The sequence below is a fragment of the Ascaphus truei genome, unplaced genomic scaffold, assembly GCF_040206685.1.
Source record: "Ascaphus truei isolate aAscTru1 unplaced genomic scaffold, aAscTru1.hap1 HAP1_SCAFFOLD_338, whole genome shotgun sequence".
In the NCBI taxonomy this organism is placed as follows: Eukaryota; Metazoa; Chordata; class Amphibia; order Anura; family Ascaphidae; genus Ascaphus; species Ascaphus truei.
In genome coordinates this window covers 245,001-271,247 of record NW_027456377.1, presented here as the reverse complement: position 1 = coordinate 271,247, position 26,247 = coordinate 245,001, and the positions used below count along the sequence as shown (strand labels likewise).

General features: G+C 52.2%; 1 long non-coding RNA gene across 1 annotated transcript in view; it reads left to right on the top strand.

Moving 5' to 3' along the window:
• Positions 1 to 26,247, top strand: part of LOC142483583 (uncharacterized) — a 137,453-nt gene that overhangs the window by 42,762 nt on the left and 68,444 nt on the right. The gene's annotated exons all lie outside the window — the stretch shown is intronic.

Sequence of the window (26,247 nt, the reverse complement as noted above, 5' to 3'; positions counted from 1 at the left end):
ATGCTACAACTCACTCGTAATGGTTTTATAGTCCTACAGTCCAATTGGTAATGGCATAATAGATCACATGTGTTACTGATTTTAGATAATACAGTAATAGATTCTTGTATGACACACACACACACACATATATATATATATATATACACACATACGTATGTATGTATATATATATATATATATATATATATATATATATATATATAATATATATATATATATATATATATATATATATATATATATATATACACACACACATACATCTATTTACACACACATACATACATACATATAAAACGGTCTTCTTCGGAGAGAAGAAGATATATATATGTATATATATATATATATATATATATATATACATATATATATGTGTGTGTATATGTGTATATATATATTTACACACACATATACACACACATAATGTTATAGGTTAGCGGTGCGTGAACTGGGGGGCGGGAGATTTGTCTGGGGGTGCGCGGGCGGGTGCAGAGGTCCCGCGCTCCTCCCCAAGGCATTTAAATGAAATGCCGGGGATCACGTGAGGCCTCTGCAACAGTAACACTGACCGGGATTCAGACACGTCTCCATGGCAACGTGGCATCAAATGACACCGCGGTCATGTGACGTCACTCGACCCCGGAGTGTGCTGGCAGGTAGGAGAGGGGGCGCAAGACCGGGGGAGGCCAGGCAGGGGGACGCAGCTTCAGAAGTTTGCGCTCCCCTGTTATAGATTACCATGCCAACAAATTGTAATAGTGCTACAGGGATCAATAAATATTACATTTAATACTTAATTATTGTGATGTTTCTAATCTACTGTGTGTTACAAATAACATTAATATCTTACAACTGAATACATTGCAATAATGTGATACCTATTTATTTGTGATTTAAAGTGTGTTACATAGTGATAAATTATCTAATAAATAAATCTTAAACTAATCCCACACAGTGACTACTTAATTCTGTGAATAAATGTGTTTTTAATGTCATTACTATGAAGGAGATGAAGATATAGTGTATATATAAATTCCTACCTGCAAACGCCGTCTTAGCCTGTCAGAATACGCGCAGAGTGACCTGTCGTGACACGTCAGGTCACTCTGTAACCGAACCCGGATCTGTGACGCATATGTACTGAGGTGGGGTTGGATCCCCCACGGTTATTTCTTGTTTTATTAATAAATAATTTACTATATTTTAATCTCTGGTGCGCATTGTGTGCATTTTTCTTCTTGCCTGCACAGTGCTTCAGATGCTGCATCTGAAAAAATGCCGGTGGATCGGGATGTGAGGTAGGGAAGTGACGTCCGCGCCGGAACGTTATTGCCACGCCTCCAAATATTCATTGCCACGCCCCCAATCGCACCCGCTGCATACCCTGCAAAGCCATAAAAAAGCTCAGACTTCAGCAAGTGTATTGCAGCGTGTGCGCCTTCCCTCCGTCTGAAATACTATAGACGCAGCCTTATCGACGCTTACTAAATAGGCCCGTGTCTCTCTCTCTCTCTGTGTCTCTCTGTGTCTCTGTCTCTCTCTCTGTGTGTCTCTGTCTCTCTCTGTGTGTCTCTGTCTCTCTCTGTCTGTCTCTCTGTCTCTCTCTGTGTGTCTCTCTGTGTCTCTCTCTCTCTCTCTGTGTCTCTGTCTCTCTCTGTGTGTCTCTGTCTCTCTCTGTGTGTCTCTGTCTCTCTCTGTGTGTCTCTGTGTGTGTCTCTGTGTCTCTGTCTCTCTCTGTGTCTCTGTGTCTCTGTGTGTCTCTGTTTCTCTCTGTGTGTCTCTGTGTGTGTCTCTGTATCTCTGTCTCTCTCTGTGTCTCTGTGTGTGTCTCTGTGTCTCTCAAATCAAATCAGCTTGATTGGCATGTCAAAAAAACATTTCAGTATTGCCAAAGCATGAGTAATAGGGGGTGTGGGACAATGATTACACGAATACTAGGGGGTACGGTATAATGGTTATACAGTACATTACTTTTGTCTCTCTCTCTCTGGGCCTCATGCAGAGAGCATCGTTATTTCAAAATTCGCCATTTTTTGTACAATTTCGCGCAGAAACCGGCAGAAAATGGCGAGTTACGAAAAACGCGCCATTTTGTTTTTTCTATTGCTAAAACTCGCCTCGCGGCTGGCGAGAACCTCCGTCTCGCCATTTTTAAAACTCTCCGAATGCAGAGAGGTACGAACGGCATGTAGCGGCTGTTCGCGCCAGGGAAATGGCGCGATTTTCTCATTTTTGCCGCGCCAGGAAAAGTTGGCAATAAAATGGCGCTCGCCGCCTATAGCAAAGGGGGGAAAAAAGCCGCGATTTTTTTTTTACACATTTCTGAAGCGCGCATCTTTCCCATTCAAACTCGCCACACGCATCCATGTTAAACATAGCAGAATTCGCACTTTTCTGCATATGGAGAATAAAACTCTCCAAAAAAGCTACTTTTTATGAAATTCGCCAATTTGAAAATTCTATGCTCTCTGCATGAGGCCCTCTGTGTCTGTCTCTCTCTCATTCTCTGTGTCTCTCTCATTCTCTGTGTCTCTCTCATTCTCTGTGTCTCTCTCATTGTCTGTCTCTCTCTCATTCTCTGTCTCTCTCTCATTCTCTGTCTCTCTCTCATTCTCTGTCTCTCTCTCTCATCCCTGTATGATAGGTATGTTCCAACTCTATTTTTTGCTCTTCTTTTCCGTTTGAGAGGAGGGAGTCCCTCACCTCTTCAGCCACACACCAGGAACGCTTTCAGACACTCGGAGAGGCGGATACAGTCGTGGATTGCAGGCACTGATTTATCTGTTAAGTACCGCAAACATGCTTGAACAAGGGCCGTAGACATTTTATTTGATGGTTTAGATTACCATTGTCTGTGGTTGTTAGTTATTGGTATTAGAGTTTTTTGATGTTGTTACGAATCAAGTACATTTTGAAGTAGTAATCCCCTCCGAACTGGCCATTCCTGGCCAATAATGCCCTGGCTGTAAGAGTTGAAGGGCCCAAGCAAAGCCCCCACCTCTATACACACTAACACTGCAGGGGCATCAAAGTGTCTCATTGTCATGGCAACGGGGGGTGTCACGTGATGTAATTTGTTTAATAAATTATTTTTTAAGGTGTCCCGGTTTTTCATTTTCGAAATCTGGTCACCCTATGTATTTATGCTGCATTCAGTGTTTAGGATATGCCGGGGGCGGGGCTTAGTATCAGGGACGGATGTAGTGTGTGTGTGTGTGTGTGTGTGTGTGTGTGTGTGTGTGTGTGTGTGTGTGTGTGTGTGTGTGTGTGTGTGTGTGTGTGTGTGTGTGTGTGTGTGTGTGTGTGTGTGTGTGTGTGTGTGTTCACCAGAAGGAAGGCTCACAGCTGGCAACTGAAACTGCCGGCAGACTGGAAAAAAGCCTCACTACTTCTGGCTCCCTACAGTGGCATTACAGGTAAGCCCCATGTCGCCTGTGTGTGTGACTGCCCCCTTCCCAGTCTGTGTGTGTGTGTCTGCCCCCTTCCCAGTCTGTGTGTGTGACTTCCCCCCCTCCCAGTCTGTGTGTGTGTGTGTGACTGCCCCCTTCCCAGTCTGTGTGTGTGTGTCTGCCCCCCTCCCAGTCTGTGTGTGTGACTGCCCCCCTCCCAGTCTGTGTGTGTGACTGCCCCCCTCCCAGTCTGTGTGTGTGACTGCCCCCCTCCCAGTCTGTGTGTGTGACTTCCGCCCCTCCCAGTGTGTGTGACTGCCTCCCCTCCCAGTCTGTGTGTGTGACTGCCCCCCTCCCAGTCTGTGTGTGTGACTGCCTGCCTCCCAGTCTGTGTGTGTGTGACTGCTCCCCTTTCCAGTCTGTGCAAGTGTGACTGCCCGCCTCCCAGTCTGTGTGTGTGACTGCCCCCCCTCCCAGTTTGTGTGTGTATGACTGCCTGCCTCCCAGTCTGTGTGTGTGACTGCCCCCTCCCAGTCTGTGTGTGTGACTGCCCCCCTCCCAGTCTGTGTGTGTGACTGCCCCCCCTCCCAGTGTATGTGTGACTGCCCCCCTCCCAGTCTGTGTGTGTGACTGCCCGCCTCCCAGTCTGTGTGTGTGTGACTGCTCCCCTTTCCAGTCTGTGCAAGTGTGACTGCCCGCCTCCCAGTCTGTGTGTGTGACTGCCCCCCCTCCCAGTTTGTGTGTGTATGACTGCCTGCCTCCCAGTCTGTGTGTGTGACTGCCTCCCCTCCCAGTTTGTGTGTGTATGACTGCCCCCCTCCCAGTCTGTGTGTGTATGACTGCCCCACCTCCCAGTGTGTGTGACTGCCCCCCTCCCAGTGTGTGTGTGACTGCCCCCCCTCCCAGTGTGTGTGTGACTGCCCCCTCCCAGTGTGTGTGTGACTGCCCCCCCTCCCAGTGTGTGTGTGACTGCCCCCCTCCCAGTGTGTGTGTGACTGCCCCCCTCCCAGTGTGTGTGACTGCCTCCCCTCCCAGTGTGTGTGTGACTGCCCCCCCACCCAGTGTGGGTGTGTGACTGCCCCCCACCCAGTGTGGGTGTGTGACTGCCCCCCTCGCAGTGTGTGTGTGACTGCCCCCGCACCCAGTGTGTGTGTGTGACTGCCCCCTCCCAGTCTGTGTGTGTGTGACTGCCCCTCCCTCCCAGTGTGTGTGTGACTGCCCCCCTCCCAGTGTGTGTGTGACTACCCCCCTCCCAGTCTGTGTGTGTGTGACTGCCCCCCCTCCCAGTCTATGTGTGTGTGACTGCCCCCCCTCCCAGTCTGTGCGTGTGTGACTGCCCTCCCCCTCCCAGTCTGTGTGTGTGTGACTGCCCTCCCCCTCCCAGTCTGTGTGTGTGTGACTGCCCCTCTCCCAGTCTGTGTGTGTGTGACTGCCCCCCCTCCCAGTGTATGTTTGACTGCCCCGCTCCCAGTCTGTGTGTATGTGTGACTGCCCCTCCCTCCCAGTGTATGTGTGACTGCCCCCCCTCCCAGTCTGTTTGTGTGTGTGACTGCCCTCCCCCTCCCAGTCTGTGTGTGTGTGACTGCCCTCCCCCTCCCAGTCTGTGTGTGTGTGACTGCCCCTCTCCCAGTCTGTGTGTGTGTGACTGCCCCCCTCCCAGTGTATGTTTGACTGCCCCCCTCCCAGTCTGTGTGTATGTGTGACTGCCCCCTCCCAGTCTGTGTGTCTGTGTGTGTGTCTGTCTGCCCCCTGCCACTGTGTGATGCCCCTCTCCCAGTGTGTGTAAGTGCCCCCTCCAAGTCTGTGTGTGTGTGTGTCTGCCCCCTCCCATTCTCTGTGTGTGTGTGTGTCTGCCCCCCTCCCATTCTGTGTGTGTGTCTGCCCCCCTCCCATTCTGTGTTTGTGTGTGACTGCCCCCCCCCCAGTGTGTGTGTGACTGCCCCCCCTCCCAGTGTGTGTGACTGCCCCCCCTCCCAGTGTGTGTGACTGCCCCCCTCCCAGTCTGTGTGTGTGTGACTGCCCCCCCTCCCAGTGTGTGTGTCACTGCCCCCCTCCCAGTCTGTGTGTGTGTGTGACTGCCCCACCTCCCAGTGTGTGTGTGACTGCCCCACCTCCCAGTGTGTGTGTGACTGCCCCCCCTCCCAGTGTGTGTGTGACTGCCCCCCCTCCCAGTGTGTGTGACTGCCCCCCTCCCAGTGTGTGTGTGACTGCCCCCTCCCAGTGTGTGTGTGTGACTGCCCCCCCTCCCAGTGTGTGTGTGACTGCCCCCCCCCACCCAGTGTGGGTGTGTGACTGCCCCCCCCCACCCAGTGTGTGTGTGTGACTGCCCCCCTCCCAGTGTGGGTGTGTGACTGCCCCCCACCCAGTGTGGGTGTGTGACTGCCCCCCTCCCAGTGTGTGTGTGTGTGTGTGTGTGTGTGTGTGACTGCCCCCTCCCAGTCTGTGTGTGTGTGACTGCTCCCCTTTCCAGTCTGTGCAAGTGTGACTGCCCGCCTCCCAGTGTGTGTAAGTGCCCCCTCCAAGTCTGTGTGTGTGTGTGTGTCTGCCCCCCTCCCATTCTCTGTGTGTGTGTGTCTGCCCCCCTCCCATTCTGTGTGTGTGTGTGTCTGCCCCCCTCCCATTCTGTGTTTGTGTGTGACTGCCCCCCCAGTGTGTGTGTGACTGCCCCCTCCCAGTGTCTGTGTGTATCAGTGACAGAATGTATACAGACACCAACCCACTCACCCACGTGTCAGTCAGTCACCCACGTGTCAGTCAGTCACCCACCCATATGTCAGGCAGTCAGTCACCCACCCACCCACGTGTCAGGCAGTCTAACATGTCAGTCAGTCACCCACCCACGTTTCAGTCAGTCACCCACCCACGTGTCAGGTAGTCAGTCACCCACCCACGTGTAAGGCAGTCAACCCAAGTGTCAGGCAGTCACCCACCCAAGTGTCAGGCAGTCTCCCACCCACCCCCCCAAGTTTCAGGCAGTCTCCCACCCACCCACCCACCCAAGTGTCAGGCAGTCTCCCTCCCACCCACCCACCCAAGTGTCAGGCAGTCAGTCACCCAGCCACGTGTCAGGCAGTCAGTCACCCACCCACGTGTCAGGCAGTCAACCCAAGCTCCTGCATCACGGACGCGTGATTGGCAATAACGGCTGCTTAAACTGTATCCTGGACTGCACGAGGAGGCCAGGGGTCCAACCACTATGTATGTATACTGGAGTTAGAATCCCACGTTGGTTGCAAACAAAGAAGAGTCTACACTGGGGGGAGATGCAGATGGGTTAATTTAACCCCAAAGTTACCAATTTCCTGCAAGGACTCACACATGGCCGTGTGAGTACAGATATATTTATATATTTATTTCAAAACCCTCTAAACCACCATTACCTGTTGTTGGGAGTGACTGGAATTGCTTAAAGAAACCACATTACCGTGTCCGCTTGCACATGGCCGTGTAAGTGTATTTAATATTTTCACCAACCCCCAGCAATATTGTTGTAACCACATTAATTTTATTGTATTTTATTGTTTTTTATTGTCAAATGTTTTTCTAATCCCACGCTCCCCCATTGCTTGTATGTCTCTATATCTTTAAAAGGGTTCCGGATTAACCCTTCCCTGGGGTTGCAGCAGAGGGGAACTCCATGCTGGCTCAAAGCATCTGTCATAGAGCCGTGGTCTAACTTACTGCCACATTGTAAGCACACCTCATATATTAAGCTTAAGGTAAGCGCCAGGTTTTTTCCTATTGTATCTCAGTCAACCCAAGTGTCAGGCAGTCTACCACCCACCCCCCCAAGTTTCAGGCAGTCTCCCACCCACCCAAGTGTCAGGCAGTCTCCCACCCACCCACCCAAGTGTCAGGCAGTCTCCCACCCACCCACCCACCCAAGTGTCAGGCAGTCTCCCACCCACCCACCCACCCACCCAAGTGTCAGGCAGTCTCCCACCCACCCACCCACCCACCCAAGTGTCAGGCAGTCTCCCACCCACCCAAGTGTCAGGCAGTCATAAGTGTCAGGCAGTCAAACCCAAGTGTCAGGCAGTCTCCCACCCACCCACCCAAGTGTCAGGCAGTCTCCCACCCACCCACCCAAGTGTCAGGCAGTCAAAGTGTCAGGCAGTCAACCCAAGTGTCAGACAGTCTCCCACCCACCCAAGTGTCAGGCAGACTCCCATAAAAGTGTCAGGCAGTCTCCCATAACCCAGCCAACCGTCAGGCAGTCTCCCATACCCTAGAGCAGGCCTGCACAACTCCAGTCCTCGAGGGTCGCAAACAGGCCAGGTTTTCAGGATATCCCTAAATCAGCACAGCTGGCTCAATTAGTGGCTCAGTCGTACTGAGCCACTAATTGAGCCAGCTGTGCTGAAGTAGGGATATCCTAAAAACCTGGCCTGTGTGCGGCCCTCGAGGACTGGAGTTGTGCAGGCCTGCCCTAGAGAAAGTGCAGCGCACCATGATCCAGAGAAGAGGCAGGTCTGGCAAAAATCTATCTTTATTAGAAAGTCATAAAAACAAGGGATGCAACCCCACCCCACTCTGCCACATAACCAGGATGCTGACGCCCACCTGATGACGTCAGAGCTACCACATGGCGCCCCCTAGTGACGTCAGACGTCTAGGTCTAAATCCCTGGCAATACAGCATAGAGCTGTCTTGGAGGACTGCAGCCACAGCCACACATGGGGGAGTGTTCAGTCTGGGGAGAGGTGTGGCTGTGGCTGCAGTCCTCCAAGACAGCTCTATGCTGTATTGCCAGGGATTTAGACGTCTGACGTCACTAGGGGGCGCCATGTGGTAGCTCTGACGTCATCAGGTGGGCGTCAGCATCCTGGTTATGTGGCAGAGCCGGGAGGGGTGAGTATCAGGGGGGGTGGTATATATTGTGACTGTTTTCTTGTGTTTGGTAGCCTTCACCTTGAGAAAGGCTGTATTTGACTGCCGAAACGTTGGACTTTATGGCATATTAAACCTCCTTTGAGTAAGACCGTGTGCCTGCTTCTTCTTCTTTGTCCGGCTACAGGAAGGGTCAGGAGACAGGGAGGACAGAGGCAGGAGAACCCCATCTGGCTCCGGCCTTGCCTGTCCCTACGAATACAAACATACAACCCCTCACTGAATAACATAGCCCTAACCCCATGTAATAATCCTGGGTGTAAACAAAATAATGGTTTTATGAATATTGTAATGGTTTATTAGGGACCTAGGAGGTGGCCAGTGGGGCTGTTATGGGTATTTGTGTTTATTGTGGGTAGCGGTGGTGGGTGAACCGGGTATTGGCCCCAAGGATGGGTGTTTAGGCCTACCGGGTGGGGGGGTAGTGGGAGGGGTTAACCCCTTCATTACCTTAGCGGTATTAACCGCTAAGTTAAAGAAGAGGTTAAGTCATCCCCCAACCCCCTGGCAAGGCCTAAACACCCAGCCAGGGCCAAATACCACCTTCTCCCACCCCCGCTACCCACAATAAGCCTGGCACGGGTGTATAACCCCTTCATTGCCTTGGCGGTAATGAAGTTGCCTGTAAATGCATTTTTTATGCATGGGATTCATGCCGGGGGTCTCTGATGCTGATATTAATGGATATCAGCTCCGGGATACATGCATTTTATTTTCATCGCAGCTTCACCCCACCTTCTTGCCTACTTTTGTGGCGGGACAATTTTGAGAAGAAACAGCAATTTTAAAGTGGCTGATCAGGGCTTATAGAATTGAGCGTGTTTGAAAAACTGGCGATCAGTGCCGAAAAGTGGCTTATCACCGCGCATCTGCAGATTTTATTTATTTATTTATTTTCCGGCAAAAAAAAACGGTTATTTTTGCTCTAATCGCCAGCTTCTCTGGGCTTACTGAATCGCTGTAGGCGATTACTGCATGAGGGCCTTAGGGAGGATTTGTTCCTGTAAAGTACACCTAGTTTGGCATAGGATTTGGATGTCAGGGTATCAATGTGCAACCCAAATGTTAAATGGGAGTTGAACTATATGCCCAGATATTTCAAACCAGTAACAGGGGCTAGGATGGTATTAGAGCTGGTTTTTATCTGAAGCTCTGTGGTAGCTTTAGCAATTTAGCTCTGGTCCCAAATACCATTGTTACAGTCTTGTCAGTGTTTAAAATCAGTTTGTTTTGGGAAATCCAGTTTCAAGTCTCAAAAAATCAGATTGAAGTATGTGTTCAAGGTCAGAGAGGCGAGGGCTGCGTGCATATAGGATAAGATCTAAGGCCTCTCACAATAACCCGTTAGGAATATAAATTCCTCATCTATCCGACATAAGTATAAAATATACTCTACCTAGACCCCTAATACAGAGTTACCCACCTTATACGGGAGCAGCTGCCAGACGAGTATAGTAAATGTATCTTATTTCTTTTGCCACTGGAGGGCAGCGTGGAGTTACAAGGAGTGGCGCCCGTAAGGACGACGTGCCAGTTAGGCGGAAGGAGACGCGCACACACTTTTATGTGACACGGATATATTTGGGGAGGGATTTTGTAGTCTGAGTGAGAAAATTGATATTTTGTCACAATGGAAAAATGGAAAAATTAACCATTTAAATATGCACAGATTTTATCCCACTTTTGGAAATTAGGGATGTTGCCTAAAAGTTTGAGAATGCATAAAGTGCCACCCCTGGGCTTTAATGAAGCAGCATTTGTGGGATAACGGAACAGCATTCTGTATAAAGGTATTTTGGGCTCGATATAAATAATTGAAGCCAAAAACTAATATTAAGGGGCCTATGCAGAGAGCAGCGCGAACGGAAATTTCGGCGTTTTTAGCGCTATATGGCTATAATAAGGTTGGAAATGTTAAATGGGAGTTTTTGAACTATATGCCCAGATATTTCAAACCAGTAACAGGGCTAGATGGTATTATAGCTGGTTTTTATCTGAAGCTCTGTCATTGGTAGCTTTAGCAATTTAGCTCTTTTCCCAAATACCATTGTTACAGTCTTGTCAGTGTTTAAAATCAGTTTGTTTTGGGAAATCCAGTTTCAAGTCTCAAAAAATCAGATTGAAGTATGTGTTCAAGGTCAGAGAGGCGAGGGCTGCGTGCATATAGGATAAGATCTAAGGCCTCTCACAATAACCCGTTAGGAATATAAATTCCTCATCTATCCGACATAAGTATAAAATATACTCTACCTAGACCCCTAATACAGAGTTACCCACCTTATACGGGAGCAGCTGCCAGACGAGTATACAGTAGTAAATGTATCTTATTTCTTTTGCCACTGGAGGGCAGCGTGGAGTTACACGGAGTGGCGCCCGTAAGGACGACGTGCCAGTTAGGCGGAAGGAGAAGCGCACACACTTTTATGTGAAACGGATATATTTGGGGAGGGATTTTGTAGTCTGAGTGAGAAAATTGATATTTTGTCACAATGGAAAAATTAACCATTTAAATATGCACAGATTTTATCCCACTTTTGGAAATTAGGGATGTTGCCTAAAAGTTTGAGAATGCACAAAGTGCCACCCATGGGCTTTAATGAAGCAGCATTTGTGGGATAAAGGGAACAGCATCCTGTATAAAGGTATTTTGGGCTCGATATAAATAATTGAAGCCAAAAACTAATACAGCTAAACCCCGTTATAACGCGCCTCGTTATACCGCGATTCGGTTATAACGCGGTTTTCCCGTGGCTCCCGTTTTTAAAAAAAAAAAAAAAAAAAAAAATTTTTAATTTTTTAAAAAATTTTTTTTACATTTTTTTTTTTGCACACTGCACTCACTCACTGCACACACACTGCTCATTGCTCACACTGCCACACTGCACACACACTGCACACTGCACACACACTGCTCATTGCTCACACTGCACACACTCACTGCACACACACTGCTCATTGCTCACACTGCCACACTGCACACACACTGCACACTGCACACACACTGCTCATTGCTCACACTGACACACTGCACACACACTGACACACTGCACACACACTGCACACACTCACGCACACTCACACACACTCACACACACTCACACACACCCACACACACTTACGCACACTTACGCACACTCACGCACACTTACAGACACTCTCACACACACACACACACACACACACTTACACACACTTACACACACTTAGACACTCACAGACACTTACACACACTCACACACACTCACACACACTCACACACACTTAGACACACTTAGACACTCACAGACACTCACAGACACTCACAGACACTCACAGACACTCACACACACTTACACACACTTACACACACTTACACACACTCAGACACTTACACACACTCACAGACACTTACACACACTCACACACACTTAGACACACTTAGACACTCACAGACACTCACACACACTTACACACACACTCAGACACTTACACACACTCACAGACACTTACACACACTCACACACACTTAGACACACTTAGACACACTTAGACACTCACAGACACTCACACACACTTACACACACTTACACACACACTCAGACACTTACACACACTCACAGACACTTACACACACTCACAGACACTTACACACACTTAGACACTCACAGACACTCACAGACACTCACACACACTTACACACACTTACACACACACTCAGACACTTACACACACTCACAGACACTTACACACACTCACACACCCATATACACACACACACACACTTTCTCTCCCATATATACATACACACACACTCTCTCACTCTACACAGACGGGGGGTGGGGTCGGAGCAGAGGAAAGGCCGCGACCAGCACCACCACCCGCTCCCCCCCCTCCTCCCGCGCAGGCAGCGGGAGCACCGGGGACAGCGGTGGGGAGAAGAAACCCCCCGCTACCACCTCCATGCAGGCAGCGGGATCTGAGGTAAGCGGCGACCTGAGGGACATCCCCACTCCCATCTCCTGCCCCGCGGCCTGTCCCTCGGTGACAGGGGGAAGCGGGGACAGGAGAGACATCCCCGCTCCCATCTCCTGCCCCGCGGCCTGTCCCGCGGTGACAGGGGGAATCGGGGACAGGAGAGACATCCCCGCTCCCATCTCCTGCCCCGCGGCCTGTCCCGCGGTGACAGGGGGAAGCGGGGACAGGAGGGACATCCCCACTCCCATCTCCTGCCCCGCGGCCTGTCCCTCGGTGACAGGGGGAAGCGGGGACAGGAGGGACATCCCCACTCCCATCTCCTGCCCCGCGGGCTGTCCCGCGGTGACAGGGGGAAGCGGGGACAGGAGGGACATCCCCGCTCCCATCTCCTGCCCCGCGGCCTGTCCCGCGGTGACAGGGGGAAGCGGGGACAGGAGGGACATCCCCGCTCCCATCTCCTGCCCCGCGGCCTGTCCCGCGGTGACAGGGGGAAGCGGGGACAGGAGGGACATCCCCGCTCCCATCTCCTGCCCCGCGGGCTGTCCCGCGGTGACAGGGTGAAGCGGGGACAGGAGGGACATCCCCACTCCCATCTCCTGCCCCGCGGCCTGTCCCGCGGTGACAGGGTGAAGCGGGGACAGGAGGGACATCCCCACTCCCATCTCCTGCCCCGCGGCCTGTCCCGCGGTGACAGGGGGAAGCGGGGACAGGAGAGACATCCCCGCTCCCATCTCCTGCCCCGCGGCCTGTCCCGCGGTGACAGGGGGAAGCGGGGACAGGAGAGACATCCCCACTCCCATCTCCTGCCCCGCGGCCTGTCCCGCGGTGACAGGGGGAAGCGGGGACAGGAGGGACATCCCCGCTCCCATCTCCTGCCCCGCGGCCTGTCCCGCGGTGACAGGGGGAAGCGGGGACAGGAGGGACATCCCCGCTCCCATCTCCTGCCCCGCGGCCTGTCCCGCGGTGACAGGGGGAAGCGGGGACAGGAGAGACATCCCCGCTCCCATCTCCTGCCCCGCGGCCTGTCCCGCGGTGACAGGGGGAAGCGGGGACAGGAGAGACATCCCCACTCCCATCTCCTGCCCCGCGGCCTGTCCCGCGGTGACAGGGGGAAGCGGGGACAGGAGGGACATCCCCGCTCCCATCTCCTGCCCCGCGGCCTGTCCCGCGGTGACAGGGGGAAGCGGGGACAGGAGAGACATCCCCGCTCCCATCTCCTGCCCCGCGGCCTGTCCCGCGGTGACAGGGGGAAGCGGGGACAGGAGAGACATCCCCGCTCCCATCTCCTGCCCCGCGGCCTGTCCCGCGGTGACAGGGGGAATCGGGGACAGGAGGGACATCCCCGCTCCCATCTCCTGCCCCGCGGCCTGTCCCGCGGTGACAGGGGGAAGCGGGGACAGGAGAGACATCCCCGCTCCCATCTCCTGCCCCGCGGCCTGTCCCGCGGTGACAGGGGGAAGCGGGGACAGGAGAGACATCCCCGCTCCCATCTCCTGCCCCGCGGCCTGTCCCGCGGTGACAGGGTGAAGCGGGGACAGGAGAGACATCCCCGCTCCCATCTCCTGCCCCGCGGCCTGTCCCGCGGTGACAGGGGGAATCGGGGACAGGAGGGACATCCCCGCTCCCATCTCCTGCCCCGCGGCCTGTCCCGCGGTGACAGGGGGAAGCGGGGAGCGGAGGGACATGCCCGCTCCCATCTCCTGTCCCGCGGGCTGTCCCGCGGTGACAGGGGGAAGCGGGGAGCGGAGGGACATCCCCACTCCCATCTCCTGCCCCGCGGCCTGTCCCGCGGTGACAGGGGGAAGCGGGGAGCGGAGGGACATCCCCACTCCCATCTCCTGCCCCGCGGCCTGTCCCGCGGTGACAGGGGGAAGCGGGGACAGGAGAGACATCCCCGCTCCCATCTCCTGTCCCGCGGCCTGTCCCGCGGTGACAGGGGGAAGCGGGGACAGGAGAGACATCCCCACTCCCATCTCCTGTCCCGCGGCCTGTCCCGCGGTGACAGGGGGAAGCGGGGACAGGAGAGACATCCCCGCTCCCATCTCCTGCCCCGTGGCCTGTCCCGCGGTGACAGGGGGAAGCGGGGAGCGGAGGGACATGCCCGCTCCCATCTCCTGTCCCGCGGGCTGTCCCGCGGTGACAGGGGGAAGCGGGGAGCGGAGGGACATCCCCGCTCCCATCTCCTGCCCCGCGGCCTGTCCCGCGGTGACAGGGGGAAGCGGGGACAGGAGAGACATCCCCGCTCCCATCTCCTGCCCCGCGGCCTGTCCCGCGGTGACAGGGGGAAGCGGGGACAGGAGAGACATCCCCGCTCCCATCTCCTGCCCCGCGGCCTGTCCCGCGGTGACAGGGGGAAGCGGGGACAGGAGGGACATCCCCGCTCCCATCTCCTGCCCCGCGGCCTGTCCCGCGGTGACAGGGGGAAGCGGGGACAGGAGAGACATCCCCGCTCCCATCTCCTGCCCCGCGGCCTGTCCCGCGGTGACAGGGGGAAGCGGGGACAGGAGAGACATCCCCGCTCCCATCTCCTGCCCCGCGGCCTGTCCCGCGGTGACAGGGGGAAGCGGGGACAGGAGAGACATCCCCGCTCCCATCTCCTGCCCCGCGGCCTGTCCCGCGGTGACAGGGGGAAGCGGGGAGCGGAGGGACATCCCCACTCCCATCTCCTGCCCCGCGGCCTGTCCCGCGGTGACAGGGGGAAGCGGGGACAGGAGGGACATGCCCGCTCCCATCTCCTGCCCCGCGGCCTGTCCCGCGGTGACAGGGGGAAGCGGGGACAGGAGAGACATCCCCGCTCCCATCTCCTGCCCCGCGGCCTGTCCCGCGGTGACAGGGGGAAGCGGGGACAGGAGAGACATCCCCACTCCCATCTCCTGCCCCGCGGCCTGTCCCGCGGTGACAGGGGGAAGCGGGGACAGGAGGGACATCCCCACTCCCATCTCCTGCCCCGCGGCCTGTCCCGCGGTGACAGGGGGAAGCGGGGACAGGAGAGACATCCCCGCTCCCATCTCCTGCCCCGCGGCCTGTCCCGCGGTGACAGGGGGAAGCGGGGACAGGAGAGACATCCCCGCTCCCATCTCCTGCCCCGCGGCCTGTCCCGCGGTGACAGGGGGAAGCGGGGACAGGAGGGACATCCCCGCTCCCATCTCCTGCCCCGCGGCCTGTCCCGCGGTGACAGGGGGAAGCGGGGAGCGGAGGGACATGCCCGCTCCCATCTCCTGCCCCGCGGCCTGTCCCGCGGTGACAGGGGGAAGCGGGGACAGGAGAGACATCCCCGCTCCCATCTCCTGCCCCGCGGCCTGTCCCGCGGTGACAGGGGGAAGCGGGGACAGGAGGGACATCCCCGCTCCCATCTCCTGCCCCGCGGCCTGTCCCGCGGTGACAGGGGGAAGCGGGGACAGGAGGGACATCCCCGCTCCCATCTCCTGCCCCGCGGCCTGTCCCGCGGTGACAGGGGGAATCGGGGACAGGAGGGACATCCCCGCTCCCATCTCCTGCCCCGCGGCCTGTCCCGCGGTGACAGGGGGAAGCGGGGACAGGAGGGACATCCCCACTCCCATCTCCTGCCCCGCGGCCTGTCCCGCGGTGACAGGGGGAAGCGGGGACAGGAGAGACATCCCCGCTCCCATCTCCTGCCCCGTGGCCTGTCCCGCGGTGACAGGGGGAAGCGGGGACAGGAGAGACATCCCCGCTCCCATCTCCTGCCCCGCGGCCTGTCCCGCGGTGACAGGGGGAAGCGGGGACAGGAGAGACATCCCCGCTCCCATCTCCTGCCCCGCGGCCTGTCCCGCGGTGACAGGGGGAAGCGGGGACAGGAGGGACATCCCCGCTCCCATCTCCTGCCCCGCGGCCTGTCCCTCGGTGACAGGGGGAAGCGGGGACAGGAGGGACATCCCCACTCCCATCTCCTGCCCCGCGGCCTGTCCCGCGGTGACAGGGGGAAGCGGGGACAGGAGAGACATCCCCGCTCCCATCTCCTGCCCCGCGGCCTGTCCCGCGGTGACAGGGGGAAGCGGGGACAGGAGAGACATCCCCGCTCCCATCTCCTGCCCCGCGGCCTGTCCCGCGGTGACAGGGGGAAGCGGGGACAGGAGGGACATCCCCGCTCCCATCTCCTGCCCCGCGGCCTGTCCCGCGGTGACAGGGGGAAGCGGGGAGCGGAGGGACATGCCCGCTCCCATCTCCTGCCCCGCGGCCTGTCCCGCGGTGACAGGGGGAAGCGGGGACAGGAGAGACATCCCCGCTCCCATCTCCTGCCCCGCGGCCTGTCCCGCGGTGACAGGGGGAAGCGGGGACAGGAGGGACATCCCCGCTCCCATCTCCTGCCCCGCGGCCTGTCCCGCGGTGACAGGGGGAAGCGGGGACAGGAGGGACATCCCCGCTCCCATCTCCTGCCCCGCGGCCTGTCCCGCGGTGACAGGGGGAAGCGGGGACAGGAGGGACATCCCCACTCCCATCTCCTGCCCCGCGGCCTGTCCCGCGGTGACAGGGGGAAGCGGGGACAGGAGAGACATCCCCGCTCCCATCTCCTGCCCCGTGGCCTGTCCCGCGGTGACAGGGGGAAGCGGGGACAGGAGAGACATCCCCGCTCCCATCTCCTGCCCCGCGGCCTGTCCCGCGGTGACAGGGGGAAGCGGGGACAGGAGGGACATCCCCGCTCCCATCTCCTGCCCCGCGGCCTGTCCCGCGGTGACAGGGGGAAGCGGGGACAGGAGGGACATCCCCGCTCCCATCTCCTGCCCCGCGGCCTGTCCCGCGGTGACAGGGGGAAGCGGGGACAGGAGGGACATCCCCACTCCCATCTCCTGCCCCGCGGCCTGTCCCGCGGTGACAGGGGGAAGCGGGGACAGGAGGGACATCCCCACTCCCATCTCCTGCCCCGCGGCCTGTCCCGCGGTGACAGGGGGAAGCGGGGACAGGAGAGACATCCCCACTCCCATCTCCTGCCCCGCGGCCTGTCCCGCGGTGACAGGGGGAAGCGGGGAGCGGAGGGACATGCCCGCTCCCATCTCCTGCCCCGCGGGCTGTCCCGCGGTGACAGGGGGAAGCGGGGACAGGAGGGACATCCCCACTCCCATCTCCTGCCCCGCGGCCTGTCCCGCGGTGACAGGGGGAAGCGGGGAGCGGAGGGACATGCCCGCTCCCATCTCCTGTCCCGCGGGATGAATATGCGCTAAAGCGCGGCGGCCATTTTTTTTTCTCGCGACCCCGTTAGTAACGCGGTGGTCTCGGGGTGGACCCCGAGACCCGCGTTATAACGGGGTTTAGCTGTATTAAGGGGCCTATGCAGAGAGCAGCGCTAACGGAAATTTCGGCGTTTTTTAGCGCTATATGGCTATAATAAGGTTGGAAATGGCGAGTTGAGTAAAAAGCGCCATTTTTTATTTTTTTTTAGTAGAACTCGCCGCACGGCTGGCGAGAACCAAAATCTCGCCAGTTTTGAAAAGGGCCGTATGCAGAAAGGTACGATCGCCATCTAGGGGCTGTTCGCGCCATTAAAATGGAGAGAAATTCTACAATTAGCTCCGCCAACAAAAGTTGGCAGGAAACTGGAGCTCACCGGCGAGAGTGAAAAGAAAAAAAAAAAACGCGCTTTTTTTCAAACATGTTTCACCAGCGCGCATCTCGCCGGTTGAAACTCTCCATAATCAAGCATGATTTTAAATGCAGTTTTCTGACCTTTCTGCATATGGAGATAAAATCACGCCATTACAGGTACAATTTATTACCAATTCCAATTATTTCCAGCGCTGCTCTCTGCATAGGCCCCTAAGTAAATTGAGAATGGAAAAATATTCAGCACAAACGTACAGAATGTGATGTTCTGAGAGATCTTACAGATGTTATCAAATCCCACAATGAATGTATAGAAAATGTCTGTATAGAACGAGTCAAACAAGAATATGCCAATAAAACGTTTAATTGGGAGATACAGGGGCCACAATTCAGGTCAGTTAGCTGGAAGAAGGGAAGCCGGTCAGCCGGTAGAGCCGGTCAGCCAGAAGAGCAGGTCAGCCGGTCAGCCAGTAGAGCAGATCAGCCGGTCAGCCGGTAGAGCAGGTCAGCCGGTCAGCTCTGAGATCAGCATTACTTATATCTCCTAACCTTTGCCCCCTGCATGTAATGCGCAGAACAGCCTGCACTGCATATACTGTACATGAGATACTTAACCCTTTCTTTTCGCTCGACTCTAATCTGAATGATTTGCTAATTGGTTTGTAATTAGAGAGATATTTGTAGCAGAATCCCATGTATGTTCTTTTTACCTTTTTAGATACCGTTTTGTGTAATAAAAGATATGAGATCAGAGGGGCTCCCTGTTTGCACTCGTGTTTTGGCAGAAGTGTATATGTGACCCTATAAATCTCCCTCACACCCGGCTTGGCAGTGTGACACTAGTGCAGCGACCTGGGGAAGAATCACTGAGCTGTTAGCAATAGATACAACGGATAGAAAAGACACTACACATAGGTTGGATTAAAGAGAGTATTTTATTGAAATAATTAATCTCTTTGCTGGGAGGGGCCTGCAGCACATTGCAGAGCGATATAGTAACACGCAGAGCAATGCACTGCAGGCCCCTCCGGCAGCAAAGGGGTGAAGACCAATGCAGGGTGTATAAAGATCTCACTGATAATTCATGCACAAAGGGCTGTTTGTTGCTGTGATCCAGAGGAAGGCGAAACATAACCCCTGCTGTGCAATGGGGGAAAAAAATTCCTTCCTGACCCCATTAAATGGCGATCGGATGGTCCCTGGATCACTGCGCAGTGAGATCAGATGGAGCAGCACAGATCAGCGTTGTTATACACAGGGGCACACTCAGTATATAGAGATGCGGGTGATGGGGCCCTTGTGCCCCTGTGTATAACTCACCTGCTCCCCCATCCCCCTACATATCTATCCCATTCACCCCTTTTCCTCCCGCATACCTCGCAGGGCCGGCCGGCCATTAGGCGGTCGCCTAGCGCGCAAAGGTCCTAGGGGCGCATTAATAATCATTATTATTTTTTCCTCTTATTATTTCTAATTTATTTATCTTTTTTTAAAAATTATTATTCTTTTTTTTATCCAGTATTTTGGCGCCCTTTTATTTTTATTTTGCGTCGCGCTGGGGTGCGGTCGCACCCCCTGCAGCCCCGATAGCTACGCCACTGTTTATTTTATTATTTTATTTATCTTATTATTTTTTATACAACTGGGGCACAAATTTTAAGTTTCGCCTGGGGCGCATGAAACCCGTGCTCCGGCCCTGCTCCTTGTTCTCTCTCACCCTCTCACGCCCAATATCCCAATCTCCCTCTAGTACCTGCCCCTCCCGCAGCCTTCCTGATCTTATCTGCCTCTCCTGCGGTCAAACCAAATTCTCAGGGCCCCTAGAATACCCCTGGATCTACGCCCTGGCTCCTCTGCTACCTGCTCCCGGGGTCTGCTGCTCCGCCTAAAAAAGGTGAAGCAGCAGATCTGTCCGCACCTCTCGTATTCTGCTACCTGCTCCCGGGGTCTTCTCCTCCGCCTAAAAAAGGTGAAGCAGCAGATCCGTCCACACCTCTCGTATTCTCCTAGGCCATCGTCCACCACGTCGCCAGACTTGACATCCGCTTCGTCGTCTGCCTCATCGGCCGCCTTGTAGCCCACCTCTTCGCACCACTTGACGCCCGCTTTATCGTATGCCTCGTCGTCCGCCTCGTAGCCCGCCTCGTCGTCTGGTGGCACAAAGGGCACCACCTTCGTGCGTGTCCTGATCTGCAGGAGACATGAAGTGTTTGTAACCAGGGACAGTGATACTCTGTATCGCAAGAGCTCCTGTGCCACTTATACCCCCTCCCCAATACCACGTTATACCGCCCTCCACAGGGCAAATACCCGTTATACCCACCTCCCCAGGCTCAGTACCCAGTTATACAACCCTCCCAAGGCCCAGTACCCTGCTATACGCCCCTCCCCAGGCCCAGTACCTGTTATACCCACCTCACCAGGCCCAGAACCCGTTATACCCACCTCACCAGGCCCAGTACCCATTATATACCCCTCCCCAGAAGGTCATGTTTCTATTTATCAAAAATACATTGAGTTACCTCTGGTTTTCAAGCATGTCCTGGGGGAGTTATCACAGAGACACAGAAACGTCGCTGAGTTTGGTGAGTAACTCCCTTAAACTCTCAGCAGTTGAATTCCCCATTAGGCGCTTAATGCGTTAAAAACAAGCGTTGCTATTTCTTTGCATGAAGTTGCAGGTAATTGGAAGAGTTACACAGTGACGGCTATTTCATCACTCACCTTCTTCCATCGAATCGGTCTTAGCGGTAGTGATCTCAGTATTATTTCTTCCTTAACATCGGATATCCATATCCATTCTTCGCCTCTGATCTGTATGCAAGACAATGCTTTAAGACAGGGTTGCGCAACCTTTTTCCCCTGCTCCCCCCTCCACCCTCCCCACCTTGTCTCCGACGTTCTGATGTAACGACGTCATGTGATATCACGTTGCTATGGCAATGCCACATCATGTGACGCCACGTTGCTGTCTCCAGAAGCCGCCGGAGACAAGGAAAGGGAACTTACAGAGGCCTTGCGCGCGATTTCCGGCATTTAATTTAAATGCTGTGGGGAAGAGCGAGGGGCCACTGTAAGCGCCGAGCCCCTCCTCCCCAAGAAAATGTCGCACCCCTCGATTTGCGCACCCCTGCTTTAAGAGATATTCTGGGACCCTCCAACTCCTCCATCGGACCCTTCCTCATATTGACTGACCTTGCAGTGCTCTGCACTGACTTGCACTGACCTGCTATGATGCCTCTCAAAATACCATGCTAACTCATTCTGAACATACATGTGTCCTTTCTACATGTTACTCAGCTTGTATGGGCCACAGACAGCTTTCCCGGGGTCCAGGACTAGTTGCCACCGGGGACACTCACCCATGGGTCGGCGACCTTGCGAGAACCCACCCCCCCAACCTGTTTTCTCTTGCATTGCCATAGAACCAACATTTCAGCCTGCTGGCCTTTCTCAGGTAAAGTGGCTAAACCCACTAAAGCCAATAAAGAAAGGCCAGCAGCCGAAACATTGTAGTCTGTGGCACAATAAATTATCTTTTTTTATTCAAATCCGTGTGCCCTTTTCCATCAATCATATTGTATCCATTGGACGAAATGCCGGTCTTCCCTGAGACTAAGGGGCACCGGTAAAAGTATGACTAATTGTTTTTTTTAGTGTGCAGCAAATCCCCATCATTTTTGCGTTCTCTTGCTCTGCCCCAATCTGACACACCACCTTGCTCTCTCACCCCCCTCTTACACTCCCGCGTCACCCTTTCCTTCCCCAAAGGTTGTCCTTTAATCAGATCTTACCCAAATTGTCTCCATCTCCCTTGGAAATGTTCTGTCTTTAAACTGTGCGGCTCCTCTTGATCCGGACTTTCTTAGCTGACCCCTTTAGGTTTCGGCTCCGAGGGTCTAAAAAATAAGCGACTCCGAAAAGATGTGAAATATGCCCACGGGTCCTAATGGGGCACTGAGGGGGAGACTTAAATACTAGTAAATATAATCTACTGTGCTAACAAATATAATCTATTAACTAACAAATATAACTTATTAAACTAAGAAATATAACTTATTAAACTAAGAAATATAATTTATTAAACTAAGAAATATAACTTATTAAACTAAGAAATATAATTTATTAAACTAAGAAATATAACTTATTAAACTAACAAATATATCTTATTAAACTAAGAAATATAATTTATTAAACTAAGAAATATAACTTATTAAACTAAGAAATATAACTTATTAAACTTACAAATATAATCTATTTAACTAAATAAATATCTATTAAACTAAATAAATATCTATTCAACTAAATAAATATAATCTACTTCAAAACAATACAATAAAAAGCTGGAGAAATGATACGTTAACCAAGCCACAGATGTGATGCCAATGAGCGTTGAACTCCTTGCAGATCCACCGTCAGCTGGTTGTGGCAGAAAATGGTGACATGCAGTAGAACAGAGTGGTTGAGCTGTAACCACGGCAGTCAGGTCAGAAATCAACACAATATTTTTTGAAATTTAGAATGAGAATGTTCAGTATGTCACATTCTGGGCTCAGACTCTGAGCCCTGTCACATGTTAGCAGCTTGTGATAATAGAAAGTATCCATATACTGGGATGTGATAAGAGACATTATAGTCATTTTATACTGGGTCCCATAACCTGCTTTATATGAAGTATCATTTTACACTAGTAGAGATGTTACATTTTGAAAAAATAGCGCTTCTGGCGACAATGTTCATTTTCTCTACAAATGATAAATGAAAAAGTTGGATAAAATGTTATATGTGTTTGTGCGCGCGCAATATATATATATATATATATATATATATATATATGAGTAAAAAGAGAAAAAAGTAACCCGTATGGGAGCACTCAGGTATGCAGATTAACATATAGTATTTTATTTATTTGACACAGTGCAAAAAAGGATAAGTAAACAGTACACTGCCGACACACTTAATTGCAGTGCGGCCAGATCCGCAAGCCGGGAGATTTCCCGGCTTGCTAGTGGCCGCCCCTCGGCGTGCCGCGCGTCATAGACGCGCGGTCACGCGTCTTCGGGAGCCTGCGCCCCCTGCACGCGCGTCCAGGGCTCCCCGAGGGAGCCCTGGTGTCCCGCGATGTGGGGGACGGCGGCAGGGGGTTCCGGGGGACCCGGCGGACCCGGCAGCGGTAGGGAGAGCGCCCCGATCAGAGGGCGCTCTTCCGCTGCTTCGGCGCTCGCCCGTCACCCTCGGGCGCGCGCCAGGCTACTGCTGCGGCCAAGAACGGGCAAATGCTCGAATAAACTTGGCCGCAGCAGTACATGATTAAAAACACTTAAAAAAGGCTAGGACCCCTGTCACGGGTACTACCCATAGACACAAGTGGGCAAAACTAGGGAATGACTCAAATTGTCAACCCTTAACATGAAAATGGATAGTGACTCAAGAAACACTTGGATAGGTCAGAATAAATCACAACAGGTTAATGGGTTCACAGGCACCTATACAAAGCCAAAGATAATACGTACTACACACCAATGAAGTGACTAGTCAAAATATAAATGACAATCTTAAACCATCATAAATCTGCTTGAGCATACAATTATGTAACCAATACCAACAGCACAAATAAATCACTTGAAGGAAAAAGGTGGCATGATGGGATGAAGTCACTAGATGTGTGGAGCAATGAAGTGTGTGAATAGCATGTATGGAAAATTGCCTGATGAACGCCTATTAGATAACCTTGTGTGTGTTGTCAGTATCCATAATGAAAAAATAGAGTGTCACAGTCCAGAGATTAGTTGCACCAGTGCTGGGTAGCATAGTTACGTGAACATCTGTCAGGGGTCCTGCCTAGCACCCCCACTCCGACGCACCCCCACTCCAAGTCTAAGTCTCTGGACGAAACGCGTCGGAGTGGGGGTGCTAGGCAGGACCCCTGACAGATGTTCACGTAACTATGCTACCCAGCACTGGTGCAACTAATCTTTGGACTGTGACACTCTATTTTTTCATTATGGATACTGACAACACACACAAGGTTATCTAATAGGCGTTCATCAGGTAATTTTCCATACATGCTATTCACACACTTCATTGCTCTACACATCTAGTGACTTCATCCCATCATGCCACCTTTTTCCTTCAAGTGATTTATTTGTGCTGTTGGTATTGGTTACATAATTGTATGCTCAAGCAGATTTATGATGGTTTAAGATTGTCATTTATATTTTGACTAGTCACTTCATTGGTGTGTAGTACGTATTATCTTTAGCTTTGTATAGGTGCCTGTGAACCCATTAACCTGTTGTGATTTATTCTGACCGATCCAAGTGTTTCTTGAGTCACTATCCATTTTCATGTTAAGGGTTGACAATTTGAGTCATTCCCTAGTTTTAAAACCAGAGACATAACATAAAACACAGACAAAGCTCAGTTTTTAGCACATCTAGTGAGACTCATACACGGTACAGTGCCTAAATATATATGGTTAAATATCTAATAAGTAAATGGTCTTTTAGTTTGACATTTTTGGCCAAAATTGTTGTAAGCCCCTGAGCCAACGCCAAGGCAGACCACATATCAGGGGTCCCTAACGCTAATATAAATTCTTAATAACCTGTTTAATAACAGGAAGAATGATTTATAGTAAATCTGTCAATATTAGCTGCAAAGTTCTGTCTGACTGAAGCTTTTATTAACCTGTACATTACCAGGAAAAGCACTCTGTATTAGAGATGTCACAGCCAAACTGCAAGCAGGCAAGTTCCCCTGAGTGGAAGATGCTATGGAGTGAGCCCATAACCATTTAAATGTGGGAGGGGGTGAGCTTAAATTAAGTAGGAGGTTGCCAACCTCCAATCAGCCATGACTAGCTGGACAAGAATTGTAAAACATACTGGACACCTAACAAGCTCCTATTAAACCCCCAAAATACCCACAACATATATATAAGCATATGAGTGTCAGAGGAGTGCTACTGAGCATGGCAATATGCATTAAAACCAGAGACATAACATAAAACACAGACAAAGCTCAGTTTTTAGCACATCTAGTGAGACTCATACACGGTACAGTGCCTAAATATATATGGTTAAATATCTAATAAGTAAATGATCTTTTAGTTTGACATTTTTGGCCAAAATTGTTGTAAGCCCCTGAGCCAACGCCAAGGCAGACCACATATCAGGGGTCCCTAACGCTAATATAAATTCTTAATGTTTTATGTTTTATGTTATGTCTCTGGTTTTAATGCATATTGCCATGCTCAGTAGCACTCCTCTGACACTCATATGCTTATATATATGTTGTGGGTATTTTGGGGGTTTAATAGGAGCTTGTTAGGTGTCCAGTATGTTTTACAATTCTTGTCCAGCTAGTCATGGCTGATTGGAGGTTGGCAACCTCCTACTTAATTTAAGCTCACCCCCTCCCACATTTAAATGGTTATGGGCTCACTCCATAGCATCTTCCACTCAGGGGAACTTGCCTGCTTGCAGTTTGGCTGTGACATCTCTAATACAGAGTGCTTTTCCTGGTAATGTACAGGTTAATAAAAGCTTCAGTCAGACAGAACTTTGCAGCTAATATTGACAGATTTACTATAAATCATTCTTCCTGTTATTAAACAGGTTATTAAGAATTTATATTAGCGTTAGGGACCCCTGATATGTGGTCTGCCTTGGCGTTGGCTCAGGGGCTTACAACAATTTTGGCCAAAAATGTCAAACTAAAAGACCATTTACTTATTAGATATTTAACCATATATATTTAGGCACTGTACCGTGTATGAGTCTCACTAGATGTGCTAAAAACTGAGCTTTGTCTGTGTTTTATGTTATGTCTCTGGTTTTAATGCATATTGCCATGCTCAGTAGCACTCCTCTGACACTCATATGCTTATATATATGTTGTGGGTATTTTGGGGGTTTAATAGGAGCTTGTTAGGTGTCCAGTATGTTTTACAGTTCTTGTCCAGCTAGTCATGGCTGATTGGAGGTTGGCAACCTCCTACTTAATTTAAGCTCACCCCCTCCCACATTTAAATGGTTATGGGCTCACTCCATAGCATCTTCCACTCAGGGGAACTTGCCTGCTTGCAGTTTGGCTGTGACATCTCTAATACAGAGTGCTTTTCCTGGTAATGTACAGGTTAATAAAAGCTTCAGTCAGACAGAACTTTGCAGCTAATATTGACAGATTTACTATAAATCATTCTTCCTGTTATTAAACAGGTTATTAAGAATTTATATTAGCGTTAGGGACCCCTGATATGTGGTCTGCCTTGGCGTTGGCTCAGGGGCTTACAACAATTTTGGCCAAAAATGTCAAACTAAAAGACCATTTACTTATTAGATATTTAACCATATATATTTAGGCACTGTACCGTGTATGAGTCTCACTAGATGTGCTAAAAACTGAGCTTTGTCTGTGTTTTATGTTATGTCTCTGGTTTTAATGCATATTG